Here is a 13,827-nt window from a genome sequence, read left to right as displayed (position 1 = left end):
AAGTAATACCGGCAGTACGCAATTGGTAATTCACCAGTGGTGGATGCGGGTTTTCTCTGTTAAAATCCGTACGTTTCTATGCGACTAGCAATGCGAGAGTGGGGCAAAAGCGACTAAGAACATTGCGCGGTCGCCATGCGCGACTACAGAATTTACTTCCAATTTTTCGGAGAGTGGTTCTACTGTCCTTCTTTATACTGTGGTAATACTAAATGATAACAAGAGCGCGGAAAAAAAGTGTCATAGGTTTCATATATCTCTAAAATTGTGCTGACTTTTATACTTTTGTATTATATTGCAGTATTTATTCATAAATATGAATTTACCTTAGTTGAACGTTATTAATTCAAAAAGTTTATTAAACCATTTTATCTTTGATGTATGATGGTATATTTTTATTATAAAATTTTCAAAAGTATCTAAACGGACATAGCCACCTTTACTTGCTTTACTCAAGCCATGAAGTTGAAACTTGGCAACATCTATTGGTAGACCGATTAGTTCTGACAGTTCTCATTTGTTTTTAAATAATTTTCACTGTATTTACAGAGAAACTGAAATATTTTACAATATTTCGTGCTCCAAATTATAAAGAACATTAAAAGGTACGTTATTAGATGATTTTAGTTCAATATAATATATTTTTATATAAACTTGCGTGCATATAGATTTATTTATTTATTTATTTATCGTATGGCTTAGATACAACAAGAACACATAATTTTAAAAAAAAGTATATAAAACACTACATGAAGTATCACAAACGAACATCTAATGTATTAATATACTGTAAAACATTTTCGGTCGCATTCAGGAACTCATCGAAAACTCCAGGGTATCGCCTTCGGGGGCATTCCTCAATAATGTGGCGGATGGTCTGCCGTTGCGCACCACAATCACACTCAGGAGTAAGGGCCTTTCCCCATCTATGCAAGCTGTCAGCACATCTACCGGTCCCTGTCCTTATTCTGTTCAGCGCCGTCCATGTATTGCGGGGCAGTTCAAAGCCTGGCGGTTTCTGATCGATACAGGCCATTTGGTGTGATTCCTGTGGTGAGTCGCTCTCCCATTGTCTTCTCCAAGCGTTGGTGAGGTCGAAATGTTCCTGATGTAGGGAGGTGGCCCTTAACAATGGGGGATATCTGGAGCGCAGTCTTTTCATTTCGATATCAAGCTTATCATGGTGGATGGGTAGTTGATGGTTAGCCTCGATTTTTCGATATTCTCTGAGAAGAGAATGACTTCTTCTTAGTTTAGGCGGTGGAATGTGACTCAGAATGGGAAGCCAATAGTTCGGTGTTGGTCGAATTGTACCTGAGATCATTCGCATTGTCTGGTTTAATTGGGTGTCAATGATCTTCGTGTGTTTGCTATTGAGCCATACCGGCGAAGCATATTCAGCCGCCGAGTATACGAGTCCGAGAGCGGATGATCTGAGTACGGAGGCTGAAGACCCCCATGTGGTGCCACATAGCTTTTGGATTATATTATTTCGCGTCTTCAGTTTTTCTGCCGTTCTTTGTAGGTGTTCCTTAAAACTTAAGGTTCTGTCAAGAGTCACTCCAAGATATTTTGGTGTTGAGTTATGAGCGAGTAGTCTGTTTTCAAAGTGAACGGAGAGTTTTTTGTTGGCTTGGGCATTATTAAGATGGAAACAGCACACTTCAGTTTTCGTTGCATTGGGCCGTAGCCTCCATTTGCGAAAATATTCACCCATAACAGCAAGGTCATCCGTCAGTATTGTCTCTGTAACATTCATGTTATTATGTCTTGCTGCAATGGCCCAATCGTCAGCGTACCCAAATTTCTGCGAAGTTGTCCTAGGTAGGTCCGCGATGTATAAATTAAAGAATAAGGGTGCCAAAACAGATCCCTGTGGCAGTCCATTGCTGAGCTTCATTTGGACACTTCTTAAGTTGCCCATTGTGACGTGAAAAGGTCTGTCGGTGAGCATGCTATCAATGAGTTTGGTTACCTTTTGGCACGGGATGGCACGGATCAGTTTGCAGATTAGTCCTTGTCTCCAGACGGTGTCGTATGCAGCTGATAGGTCAATGAAAGCAACGGATGTTTTTTGCTTTCTTTGAAAACCTGCTTCGATATGTGTTGTTAGGGATAGGATCTGATCTGTGCAGCTGCGGTTAGGTCTGAACCCTGCTTGCTCAATAGGTATCACCCCCAATATGGTGTTACTAATTCTGTTGTGGATTAAGCGTTCCAACAGTTTATAGACACAGCTCAGCAGTGCAATCGGTCGGTAGTTTTGGGGTTGATCATTTGCTTTTCCTGGTTTCAATATGGCTATAATGGAGGCCTTTTTAAGGAAATGGGGGATTTCTCCTGATTTTAATATATCTGTGTAGAAATCAGCCAGCCATTTCCTAGCATATTTGCCACAATGGAGTAAAAATTCTGGATGTATTTTATCGGAGCCGGGTGCCTTTCCAGATTTAATTTCTGATATTGCTGAGGTAATTTCTTCTGGAGTAAACTCGTCAGAGTATTCAGATGTAGGCGGGCATGCAGACTTTAATATTTTTAGGTCTTGTTTTACTTTGGTGGTGTGGTCACGATCTCTAGGTGCCCTTGAGTTTGCTACAATGTGGGAGGCCACTCTGTTGGGAACTATTGGTACTTTGTCTCTAGTTGAGTGTCTGCTACTACCAAGTTTTCTAAGTAAGGACCACGCTTTTCTGCTTGATTTACTAAAGTCTAGTTTTTCCACAGTTTCCATCCATTTTTGCCGTCTGGCTGCATCCAAACTGTGCAGCAGTTCGTCCGCAATTTCTCGGTCTTGGCTTTCGTTGTATTCTTGATACAATTTTTCGCATTTTTCATCCCATCCTGGGACATAATCTCTACGATATCCTCTGGGTATAGTTTTCTTCGCTGTAGATATAACTGCGCCAACAAACCTCATATAGTTTGTACGTGTTGGGGTTATCCATCCGAGACATTTGTCCAATCTCGCAGTAAAAGTCGCCCAGTCTGCTTTTTTAAAGTTCCACCTAGGTCGAGGGAAAGATGTTATTATTGGTATTTTGATGCCAACTTCTATTACAACTGGTCTATGTTGGCTATGTGGAAAATCTGGGAGCACTGTACGTGAAGCTGCCAGGGGTTGATTGTTTTCGTTTGTGGAGACAAAGGATAGGTCTGGGTTGTATTCTCGCCTCCAGGCTGCAGATCGAAAAGTTCCCCTATCTTTAGCGTCAAAGACTAAATACGTGCCAGCCCCTTCGCTCCAATTTATCAAAGCCTCGCCGTTTTGATCACTTTGTCTATACTTCCAGAGTTCGTGATGGCTGTTAAAATCTCCAACATACACTGAGGGGTGTGGGTGGGCGTGAATAACATGCGGAGGCCACAGGACTGCCGGTGGTTTATAAATATTGCTGACAGTAATTTCGCCAATTTGTATGGTAACCGTATGAATGTTATTTATGTCTGATGTAGAACATATGTGTGCATTTTCTATTTTGTTTCGTACATAGGTTGCTACTCCATAAGCTGGATGGTAAGTTGCACCCAGTAAATCGTAACCATGAATTCTTCCTCTAGCGAGAATTTGTTCCTCGTTTTCTACATGGGTTTCCTGAATTGCGACTACGTCGATATTATTTTCAATGAGTACCTTTTGAAGGTACTCACATTTACTTCTACTAATACCTTCTATATTTAAATGGCATATTCGGACGCTTGGTCCGAGTCGTTTTGTTGCTTGGTCCTGAGAAGGTCCCTTTAAGTTGTTGGTTGGAGGCATATCTTATTATTTTAATTATTTTAATGTGTTCCTTGCCAGGAGATCTAGAGATTCTAGATTGTCTGGCTGCCTATTGTGCTAGTTCATTTAGCATTACCCAGGGTGCACGTGTAGTATTCTACTACGGACGCGAACTAGCTTTACACCCCCGTGCATATAGAAATCCGTCCACTTAAAAATTTTGTCATTTTTAATGCCTTATATTTAATAAACCTGTTGGCAGATTTAAGTGATTTTTTTAATATGTTATAGCCTAATTCTTTAACAATACCGCTGTAATAATATTGTTGCTAACCAGTTAAATTTTTATGCTGTACCGGGCATTTATAAAATACTGAAATTAAAACCCAACTATAGACTCCGGTTTTCTTAACATTCTGTTTTTTTGATTAATTCGCTTATGTTTAACAACTAGATTTGTTCTTTATCAATTCAGGGTGTTTCTAAATAAGTGCGACAAACTTTAAGGGGAAAGGAACAAAACGCAAAATTTTGACGCCTGTATTTTAAATGTAATCATTTTTTTCAAATTCTGAGAAAACTAATAAGTATTTTTGAAAAATTTAAAAGCAGAATAAAAGATTACTTTATTACTGAGAGCTAAAAGTCCCTTAGAATGAATAAAAAGTTTTTTTAATGACATATTTGAAACTAAAAATCACACTAAATTTTCTTAGTTTTTCACCCCTGTAACTTATTAAAATAAACATAGAAGTTTTCAGGGACTTTAGGCCCTTGGTCCTAACGTAATCTTTCACTCTGCGTTTAAATTTTTGAAAAATACTTATTAGTTTTCTTAGGATTCGAAAAAAAATGAATCCCGTTTATATTCTTGTTGGTTTTTTTTTATAGGGGAAGTGCGGGTATTGCCGCCCACTTAAGCAATTTACTGAATTATTCAAAAACTACAGGTCTTCATAAAAAATGTCAACTGTCAAAATACAGTCATTTTATCTACTTCTAATTATTTAAGCCTTAAAGTATTCATTTATTTTATTTTGCGGAGTATGACATTTATTTTCACAAACCTACACTTGGGCGGAATTATCAGACTATGCGGGTAATAGCGCCCACTGATGGTATAATACCGCCCAGGGTTTACATTGTATAAAAATCAAACACAAAATAATTATTTACGCACAAACAACATATATATTTTTTATATAAAAAAACATTCAAAAAAATACTTAAGTAAAAAAACATTTCAAACTACACTCTATTTGCAATAATCGCATATAAAACTTTTGTGATTATCGTAACCACTACATTCTTTATGCGCCCATTTATGGCAAACTCCGCATCTGTACCACATTTCCGATTTTCCATATTCGCCACAATAGATGCACTCTTCTTCTACGTCGCTGCTGGGATCATCGGAACTGTGGTCATTGCAAATCTCCATTTCATCGTGTAGGGATGAACCGCTTGAAGAACTATCATCGAAGACTTTCCTCGTAACACGTTTAATTTTTTTATTAACGTGTTTTACATTTTTTGAAAGTTTTTGCTTTTCTTTCTTTTGTATTTTTCTATTTTCTTTTTGCTCCAGTTCTATTTTTTCTGGAGTTGCCGTCAAAATCTTTGAAATGCCTAATTTTCTACCCCTCTTTTTTAATTTATTTTCAGTTATGACACACAACGGTGTCATTTCTTCAATCGATATATCTTCTTGTCTTTCATTTGTAATTCCTGATTTTGATGTTGAAGGAGTGACATCTGCATGAGCTTCGTTGGCTTTTGATGTACTTTGAATAACATTAGGTTCATTTGTTTCCAAGACTGCATCTTTTGAAGGCACTCGATTTGTTTCAGAGGTACAGGGAGTAAGTTCAGTTTCAGGAAGTTGTAGTTCAACAGCGGGAATATTAGAAAGGGTAGAAGGCAAAAAATCTTCGTCCGTGAAAATATTTGGTCTATATGGAACAATACCGCTTATTTCAAAGCCTTTTTGAGCTTTTTCCATGGTAGCTACACGAACGAATGCTCGATTCAAAATTTCAGATACATCAAATGGTGTTATTTTTTTGTGAACATTTCGTCTCATATAGAGTGAACATTCATTTGAATAGGCAGATTTTAGCGGCCCAAAAAATGTCAAATCTAGTGGCTGTAGCTTATTGGACGTGTGGAGCGGAAACGATAACATAATGATCCCATTTTCACGGCAAAATTCATAAGCAGCTAAAGAACAATGACTGCTGTGATTATCTAGCAACAGCAATGCTGGGTTGTCGTTCGAAGTAGATGCGTGTTTATTAAAATGTTTAAGCCAAATCAAGAATAATTCTACAGTCATCCAGCCTTTGGCCGAGCATTCATATATGGCACCTACCGGTCCATTGCGTTTAAGCTGTTCCGACATTCGGATTCTAGGATAAATAAACATCGGAGGTATATATATCCCTGATGCACTTACTGAGCAGCACAGAGTTATATTTCGACCTCTCTCCCAACTTACAGCTTTTCCCAGTTGTTTGACACCTTTTGGAGCTACAATTTTGGATGGAACCTGCACCGTGGTAATGCCTGTCTCGTCAACATTAAATATGCGGCAGGCTTGAAAGTCATATTTTGTTAAAACTATATTTAAATTTTTGAAAAAAAGGCCTACACTTTCAGCATTAAAACCCGAAATTCTCCCTAAACTGGTTGCCTCGGGTTTCCTCAAACTAAGATTTGGATGCCGTTTTAAGAAAGCTTGAAGCCAGTCTTTACCGGCCATTTTTTTGTCATCGTTGAAGCAGTGTTTGATATTATTTTTAACCGCAAACTCGTAGACGATTTTTCGTAAATCATTGGCCGTTAGACCATAGAACATCTTTGCCAAATAGATGCAGCGATCAGCCACTCGCTTTTCTTGTTCAGTGGAAAATATAGGATGACGACCTAGTTGTGCTGCACAAGCATTGTTTGTATTTAACCTATCTTTTAATGTAGAATATGGGATACCTGAAAAAAGAACATTAGAAAATGGATTAAAAAATAAAGATCATATATTACCAAACTCTCTTGCACTTTGCCTTTTCCCCTTTCCGCTTCTAACTGCATTTATAGCTTCCTGAAGCTGTTCTGCGCTCCATGTTGCCTTTTTCCGCGAATTCATCATTGTCTTTGGCATTCTTTATCCTAAATTAAAAATGTATAAATCAATGTATAATACCGCCCACTGAGGGTAATGCCGCCCAAGTTGGGCGAAATTACCCGCCATCGCCATATTTCAAACAAAACAATTGTTAATCGTTATTTCTCAAAATATTGAAAGAAACTGTTTCGATTCATATATATAAGAGGACCGGTTACTAATTAATAAAAAAATCAATAAATTAAGTATAAAAATAAGTTACTCACAAATTATTTTCGAGCTCCTAAAAATTATAGTGGCACCACACAAAACACGTTGACTTCTCTGAAACAGACGCGGCTAAACACAGTATAGGTAATAGGTATTTAGTCCATTCCGAAGTTGTAGTTTTGCTTTGACATTTCCCTTCTGACATAACCTATATGTGTATCATAAAATCTTAGACAAGGAAAGAGAGAGGACGAGTAATCCTTGACCAAAAGTGAAGCCAAACTGACACCAGAGATTTTGATCATCGACGTATCTTTGGGGTATTGTTATGCATTGAGTATTTAAAATAAAAACATGAAATGTATTTAAAATGAAGAATTTGTGTACGGTAAATGTTTTATTAAGTTGCTCATATTACGTACATATGTTTCAATACATACATATGTTTCAATACATACATATGTTTTTATTACGAATTTTAGATGATGATTTACTTTATTTTTTATGAAATTTTAACCTTCAACGAACACCCACCACTGGCAACCTATTGTTATTTTTGACGTGGCCGCCATGTTTCTGGTGACAAACAAACCAAAAACTGGCTTCACTTTTGGAACGTGTGTTTTAAATGAGTGTTACCCGTCCTCTCTTTTTTCCTTGTCTAAGCATAAAATAATATAATATATTATATACAGGCATATTATGCCTTTTTTGCCTTTACACTTACTTGTGAATTGATTTTTTGTTTTATTTATTTACTGAATATAGAGAGACTTTTAAACTGTCCAAGGTTGTTCTAGCTTTGTTGTTTTAAAATTTGTGATGTTTGTTATAATGATAATAGGAGTCTTATTTAAAATGGTGCATTAAAAGGGATTTATTATATTATTAGCAGTAATTCCAAATGCGAATATTAGAGCAGGGCATTTAGCACAAAATAAATCGATTTTTAAATACAGCACCTAGAGATTTGCAACTTTTTGTATTGTGTTTAGGATGGTGTCAGAAAAAAGGTATACTATAGAAAAATGGGTGGAAATGACCCCCGGTGCTCAAAAATCCTCCACACTCCAGAAGACAACATGTCTTAGCAGTGATCTTGGGCACCAGGTAGTGCATCCAGAAGGTGACGTGACCATAGACATGTTTAAGTCTCTAGACACGAAAAGTTTAAAGTCTCTAGGTGCTGTATTTAAAAGTCGATTTATTCCTATGTTTTTAGTGCTAATGGTCTATATGTTTCAACACTATATCATGCCCAAAACACGCCATAATAATGTGTTTTGAAATGTCATAGAAACCTCATTTGTGACATTATTTACTTTTAATATTATATGACTACTGCATATGCATCCAATTTTCTGTAATTCTTGACGTTTTCGTAATCGAATTTTATCTGCACATTCTTTTGGCACCATCCCTAATTCCTCTAATTTAATCTAATAGCCTTTTAATAGTCTAATGAGATATGATGTAAGGTCCATCTGCACCGATCTGTTTAATGGATTAAAATTATTTGATGTAATTTAGTATGTTTACAAATTATAAAAAAAAGGGTGCCCGATATAATTTTGTTTTGACTATAATTAATGAATAATTAAAAATTACTTTTTTTATATATTAAACAGTTATTTATGTATCAAGGGCATTAAATATATGTTTATACCCTAAGGGCGACAAGCTTATAAATTACATAATTATGCATGTGGTGAATATAAAATTTTATGTCATAGCGGTTCATTGCGTCAGTTAAAGTTTTAATTTTATAATATAATAAATTAGAAGAAATACTGTATCGCAGCAGGTATTTAGTACTGTTGGTAGAAAAGTGATGTTGGTTAGCAATTTGGTATTAACATAAACAAAGTTTTTCTATGTGAAATTGTCAAAAAAGTCAGAATGCAAGAGAAATTCGATATTTCTGAAAAAAAGCCAATAAAGCGACTGAGAATCTATTACCAAATAAACGTATCTATGACAAGGAATACGCTAAATTTCAACCATGGATGACAGAAAATAATACTGAATGCGTAAATGAGACTGTACTACTGGCATACACTGTACAGGACGACCAAGAAAAACATGGAACAATAGGATAAGCAAGATTCTCAAAGAAAGAGGGAAGACATAGAGTGAGCCGAAGGAACTAGCTAGAGACAGAAAAGAGTGGTGTACATTTGTAGAAAAAAATTTAAGAGAGCTTGTACACCTCGACACCTTCGGGTATAAGAGGTTTTCGATTATGTATGCATGTTAATTATAGTCAGAACAAAATTATATCGGGCACCCCTTGTTTTTTATAATTGTTACCATACTAAATTACATATCCAATAATTTTAATCCATTATTAAACAGATCGGTGCAGATCGACATTATATTGGATCCTCTACTATAAATAAAAGATCCAAAGTACCAACAATACTGTCAGTAGTCTTAAAATATATTTATTAAAACATACCAACTGTAGAAAAATAATATAACTTATCAAATCTGTTTATTTAAAAAATACAGCTACTATTTATAATTATTATAAATATGATTTATACGTAATCATTTGATTTTAATTTCACACTATCACTTTGGACGGTTATAGTCTTTCTGGCATTATTCGAATTTCACTTTTATCCAATTGCGGTTGCAACTCCAATAGAGTCATGTAACAGTTTTGTAACTTGATTTGTGGACGTCCGTGAGAGCGGTTGCAACTCCACTGGAGATTCCTGTGGCAGTTCTGTACTGGAAACTGTGTCAGAGAAATCCTAAAAAAATATTTTTGTTAGATTCCAAAGCCACAAGAATAATGGAAACATATAGCAAAGGAATTTGAAGCAAGATTGAACTTTCCCCATTGCTTCGGTGCCGTTGACGGCAAATATGTGCAGAGTATTCTACCAAATGGGCAAGGTTCCTATTTTTATAACTATAAAGGATTTCATAGTATGGTTTTGATGGCAGTTGTAAATGCTAATTATGAGTTCATAATATACGAATTTGGCGTGAATGGGAGAATTTGTGATGGAGGTGTTATAGAGCAAACAATATTTTACAACAAATTAAAAGAAAATACATTACAAATTCCAGTCTTTGATCGCCACAGTGGTTCAGATAAAATGCTTAGTGACGTGTTTATTGGTGTTGAAGCTTTTGCCTTAGCTCCACATTTCTTAAAACCGTTTAATCAAAGAGAATTAACAAATGAACGCAAAATATTCAATTACCGCCTGTCAAGGACAAGGCGAGTTGTAGAAAATGCCTTTGGTATTTTAGCTAACAGATTTTGAATTTTCCATACCACTATTAATTTAAATCTAAAAACTGTATATATCATTGTCATGACATATTGTGTACTCCATAACTTTTTGAGAATTAAATATGCTTCAACCTATACTCCCATTGGAAGCTTAGACGTTGACAATAGGAATGGTTTAAGAACAGAAGATTCTAATCTCATTGATATGCAGAGATAACATTATATAAGTATTTCCAGAGACGCCAAGCAAACTAAGGATAAACTTTTTTTATGGTATTTCAATAATGAAGGTAGTGTACCATGCCAAAATAGCCATGGTGTAATTCATAATATAGTTTAATTATAGAATTTAATTAAAGTTCTAAATATTGTGAACGTAGATATAGTTTAATAAAGAAATTTTTTTAAATTAATCATGGTTTTTAATTGATAGAAACTTACAAAATACCTTTTCAGGTAGATATGATTATTCCACAAACGCAAATATGCAACAAATATGTGTGTCAAGTGTCAATAATAGAAATAGCAGGAAATTTCTTAGACAGTTAGAAATTCGATTAGCATCTTTTATTTCGACAAAAATTTGGCATCCATGCCCAAAATTCTGCTTAAATTTTTGTAGAGAGTAGAAAGAATTCCGGAGTGGAAATTGAAACACCAATCAGTAGTAAATTAAGAAATGCAATTTTCTTTACACCTACAACAGTGGCTCAATCCCATATGAACATAATACTACATTAAATATGCCACAAGAAAACAGTGTCAGAACTTAGCAGAAATACATAAGTTGATTAATTATTATATTCTATTATTATAAGTATATAAATTTTTTTTGGCAGTAGTACCCCAATATTGGAAAATTAAATACTAAAATGGTAAAAGAAATTTATATGATTTAAAAGAATTCTCTATTTTAGAATGAACTAAAAATATAAAAATAAAATATTGCCTCTTTTAATTTTTCAATCATTAAAGTGTATGCTTCATTCTCTACTTTTCACCTTCCATAATGCATGCCAGCTCAAAAATTTGTACAACTCTTCAATTAAGAATAGGTTTGCAATGCTTCTAATATCACTCATTTCGACTGTCCACCTTGAAAACTTTTGCCGGACTGAACTTCTGACCACACTTCAAGTAAAACTGCACAGGTAAAATCTTCAGCATGTTGACGAGAGTACAGGCGGCGCTTGGAGGCTTACATGTGATACCGTCTTGCTGCTCTTACCTGCGCAAATGAGTCTCTGCAGACATGGTCTCAGGCAAAACGTAGTGTGTAGCCAGTGTATTATACTACAGACCTCAAGGCTCTGAGGATAGTCAGCATAATTTAGATTGCTCAGATTTCTGCATTATCATTATGAATGATATATGTACAACGTTATGCTGTCATGACATTTGCAAAAAAAATTGTTTGTATTGATGGTACCTATGGAACTAATATTGGTGAAGGCGTTGCTGTGACATACATGATTTCAAACAGAATGAATACTACAATTTCTACCTAATAATATCACTACGGATATGTTTATGAGAGATATAATGGAAACTTTTTATAACGGATGGACAGCAGTGATAATGTGACAGCTGTGTCTAATCGATTATTTTGTTCCTGGCACATTGATTGTGCCTGGAAAACTAATCTAACAAAAATTTCTGTAGTTGAAAAAAGAATGGAAGTATGTATACAAGTGCTTGAAATTTATACAAAGTACTTTAGAAGTTAACAACTTTTAAATAGATTTGTTGAATTTTCCAACTGGAGAATGATTCTGGTACTGTTAAATTTTATGAGTACCTGAGTAAAAATTATAGTTTGAATACTAAGTCGGGGTTCTACTGTTATAGAAAGGAATTACTAACAAATACAAATATGTACTTGGAGAGTATGCACAGTATTATAAAAAGGTGAAACAACTAGATAAAAGCATGCATAATTTGACACACTACACTCGAGATAAACAAGTGGAAAGACTAATTCAGATAACAAAAGGTTTGTAAATATGTTTTGATTTAATTTTGTCAACATTTTTGTGGCTTTCAGGAAAAAGGACTGATTGATTGACTGCCATTAATTGTAGCCACAAATTATAAATTTGATATTGAAAGTGTGGAAGGAAATGATGAATTTAAAAAATGGATAATTAAAAATAAAACAAACTCAAAAATATGTACTGTTACAGAGAAACTGTTTAATGTATGTTATCTTGTCAGCTACATACTATGTAAAATATGCTACCATTCCTACTCATGTACTTGCCTTGATTATTTTATTAAATTAAATTCAATCAAATCTTTAATTCAATCAAATATTTGCCAGCACATTCACTACCTTTGTATTACATGAGTCACACTAAATAATTAAGTTCCAAGCAGTGATATTTGGGAAGAACTGGAGTCTTCAGCACATACGCACACATCAAAAACCGAGGGATAGATAGAAATTACATGAGATACTATCTGCTCAGCACTGTAAGTAATTGCATTAGGTCAAAAATGCAACAGTGAAGATATTTTAATGACAGCCGTTAATCAAATTAAAGCTGTGAAAGCCAACAAATTTCACGTTGATCCAAATATGAGACTTGAGAAAATTCAGAAAGGGTGAAACAGGTGTCATTTTCTACCAAGAAAAAGACAGTGTCTACGTCTGGTAAACTATTAAGGAAGCCCAATATCGCAGAGTCCTCCAATTTGAATGAAGTATCCTCTAAATGGTATGTATTTGCATAATGCCTGTACCTATGTGTTGTGAGTACACAATTAAGTAATCAGCAAACTGCATGTCCATTTCTTGTTTAAGTTCACCATTATCTATAAATAGTTTTTCGCAGATTTTAAAACAACAAAACTAGAACAACTTGCAACAGAACAACTCCTCTATATTCAATGAAACAAGAATCAATTCAATTTCAATATACAACTCCTTGTATACAACACAATAAAACACAAAACATAGGTTAGGTTAAATAAAACGGAAATGTCAAAACAAACTACAACTTCGGAATGGACTAAATACCTATTACCTGTGTTTAACCGTGTCTCTCTGAAACAACTAAATATGCTTATGGCCGGCGACCTTGTTGCACGGTTCTCTCAGTAGTATCGTGGCGTCATTTCGATGTTGCCAAAGTTACTATTTCTCTATATTTAAGATATTTTATAGAGTGGGCGGTATTTGCCGCTGGGCGGTAATACCCGCAGTTCCCCTATATAATAAACGTTACTTACAAGGAATTACTTTTAATATTATTTTGTACAAACTTCCAATTAATAATATTTTCTTGTTCGACTCAAAAAATACTATAAATTTTACCAGAGTTTGTACTTTAAAATCGTAGTTTCGAAAGCGGTAGTCCGAAAGTCAGACCACCGAACAACCCGAAGGTGCACTTCAATAAATTTCATTGTTTAGCTGTCAGACAGATTCTGTGACCTTGCGCCATTTTATCGGTCCAAGTGGTCAGATCCGGCTTTGCTTAAATAGATGTTGCAGCACCGGTGTTGATTTTTCAAATAAGT

At 35.1% G+C, this 13,827-nt stretch overlaps 1 long non-coding RNA gene across 1 annotated transcript; it reads right to left on the bottom strand.

Annotated features, from left to right (window-relative positions):
- Positions 1 to 9,532: 9,532 nt before the first annotated feature.
- LOC126882314 (uncharacterized) lies at positions 9,533 to 13,325 on the bottom strand. Its single transcript, XR_007697270.1, has 2 exons — positions 13,048 to 13,325; positions 9,533 to 9,814 (listed from the first exon to the last, which is right to left on the bottom strand). It is a non-coding gene; the product is annotated as an uncharacterized LOC126882314 (long non-coding RNA).
- Positions 13,326 to 13,827: the final 502 nt, after the last annotated feature.

The sequence above is a fragment of the Diabrotica virgifera genome, chromosome 3 (genome assembly GCF_917563875.1).
Source record: "Diabrotica virgifera virgifera chromosome 3, PGI_DIABVI_V3a".
NCBI classification, from domain to species: domain Eukaryota; kingdom Metazoa; phylum Arthropoda; class Insecta; order Coleoptera; family Chrysomelidae; genus Diabrotica; species Diabrotica virgifera.
The sequence above is the reverse complement of the archived record's forward strand: the minus strand, read 5'-3'. Positions and strand labels throughout refer to the sequence as shown.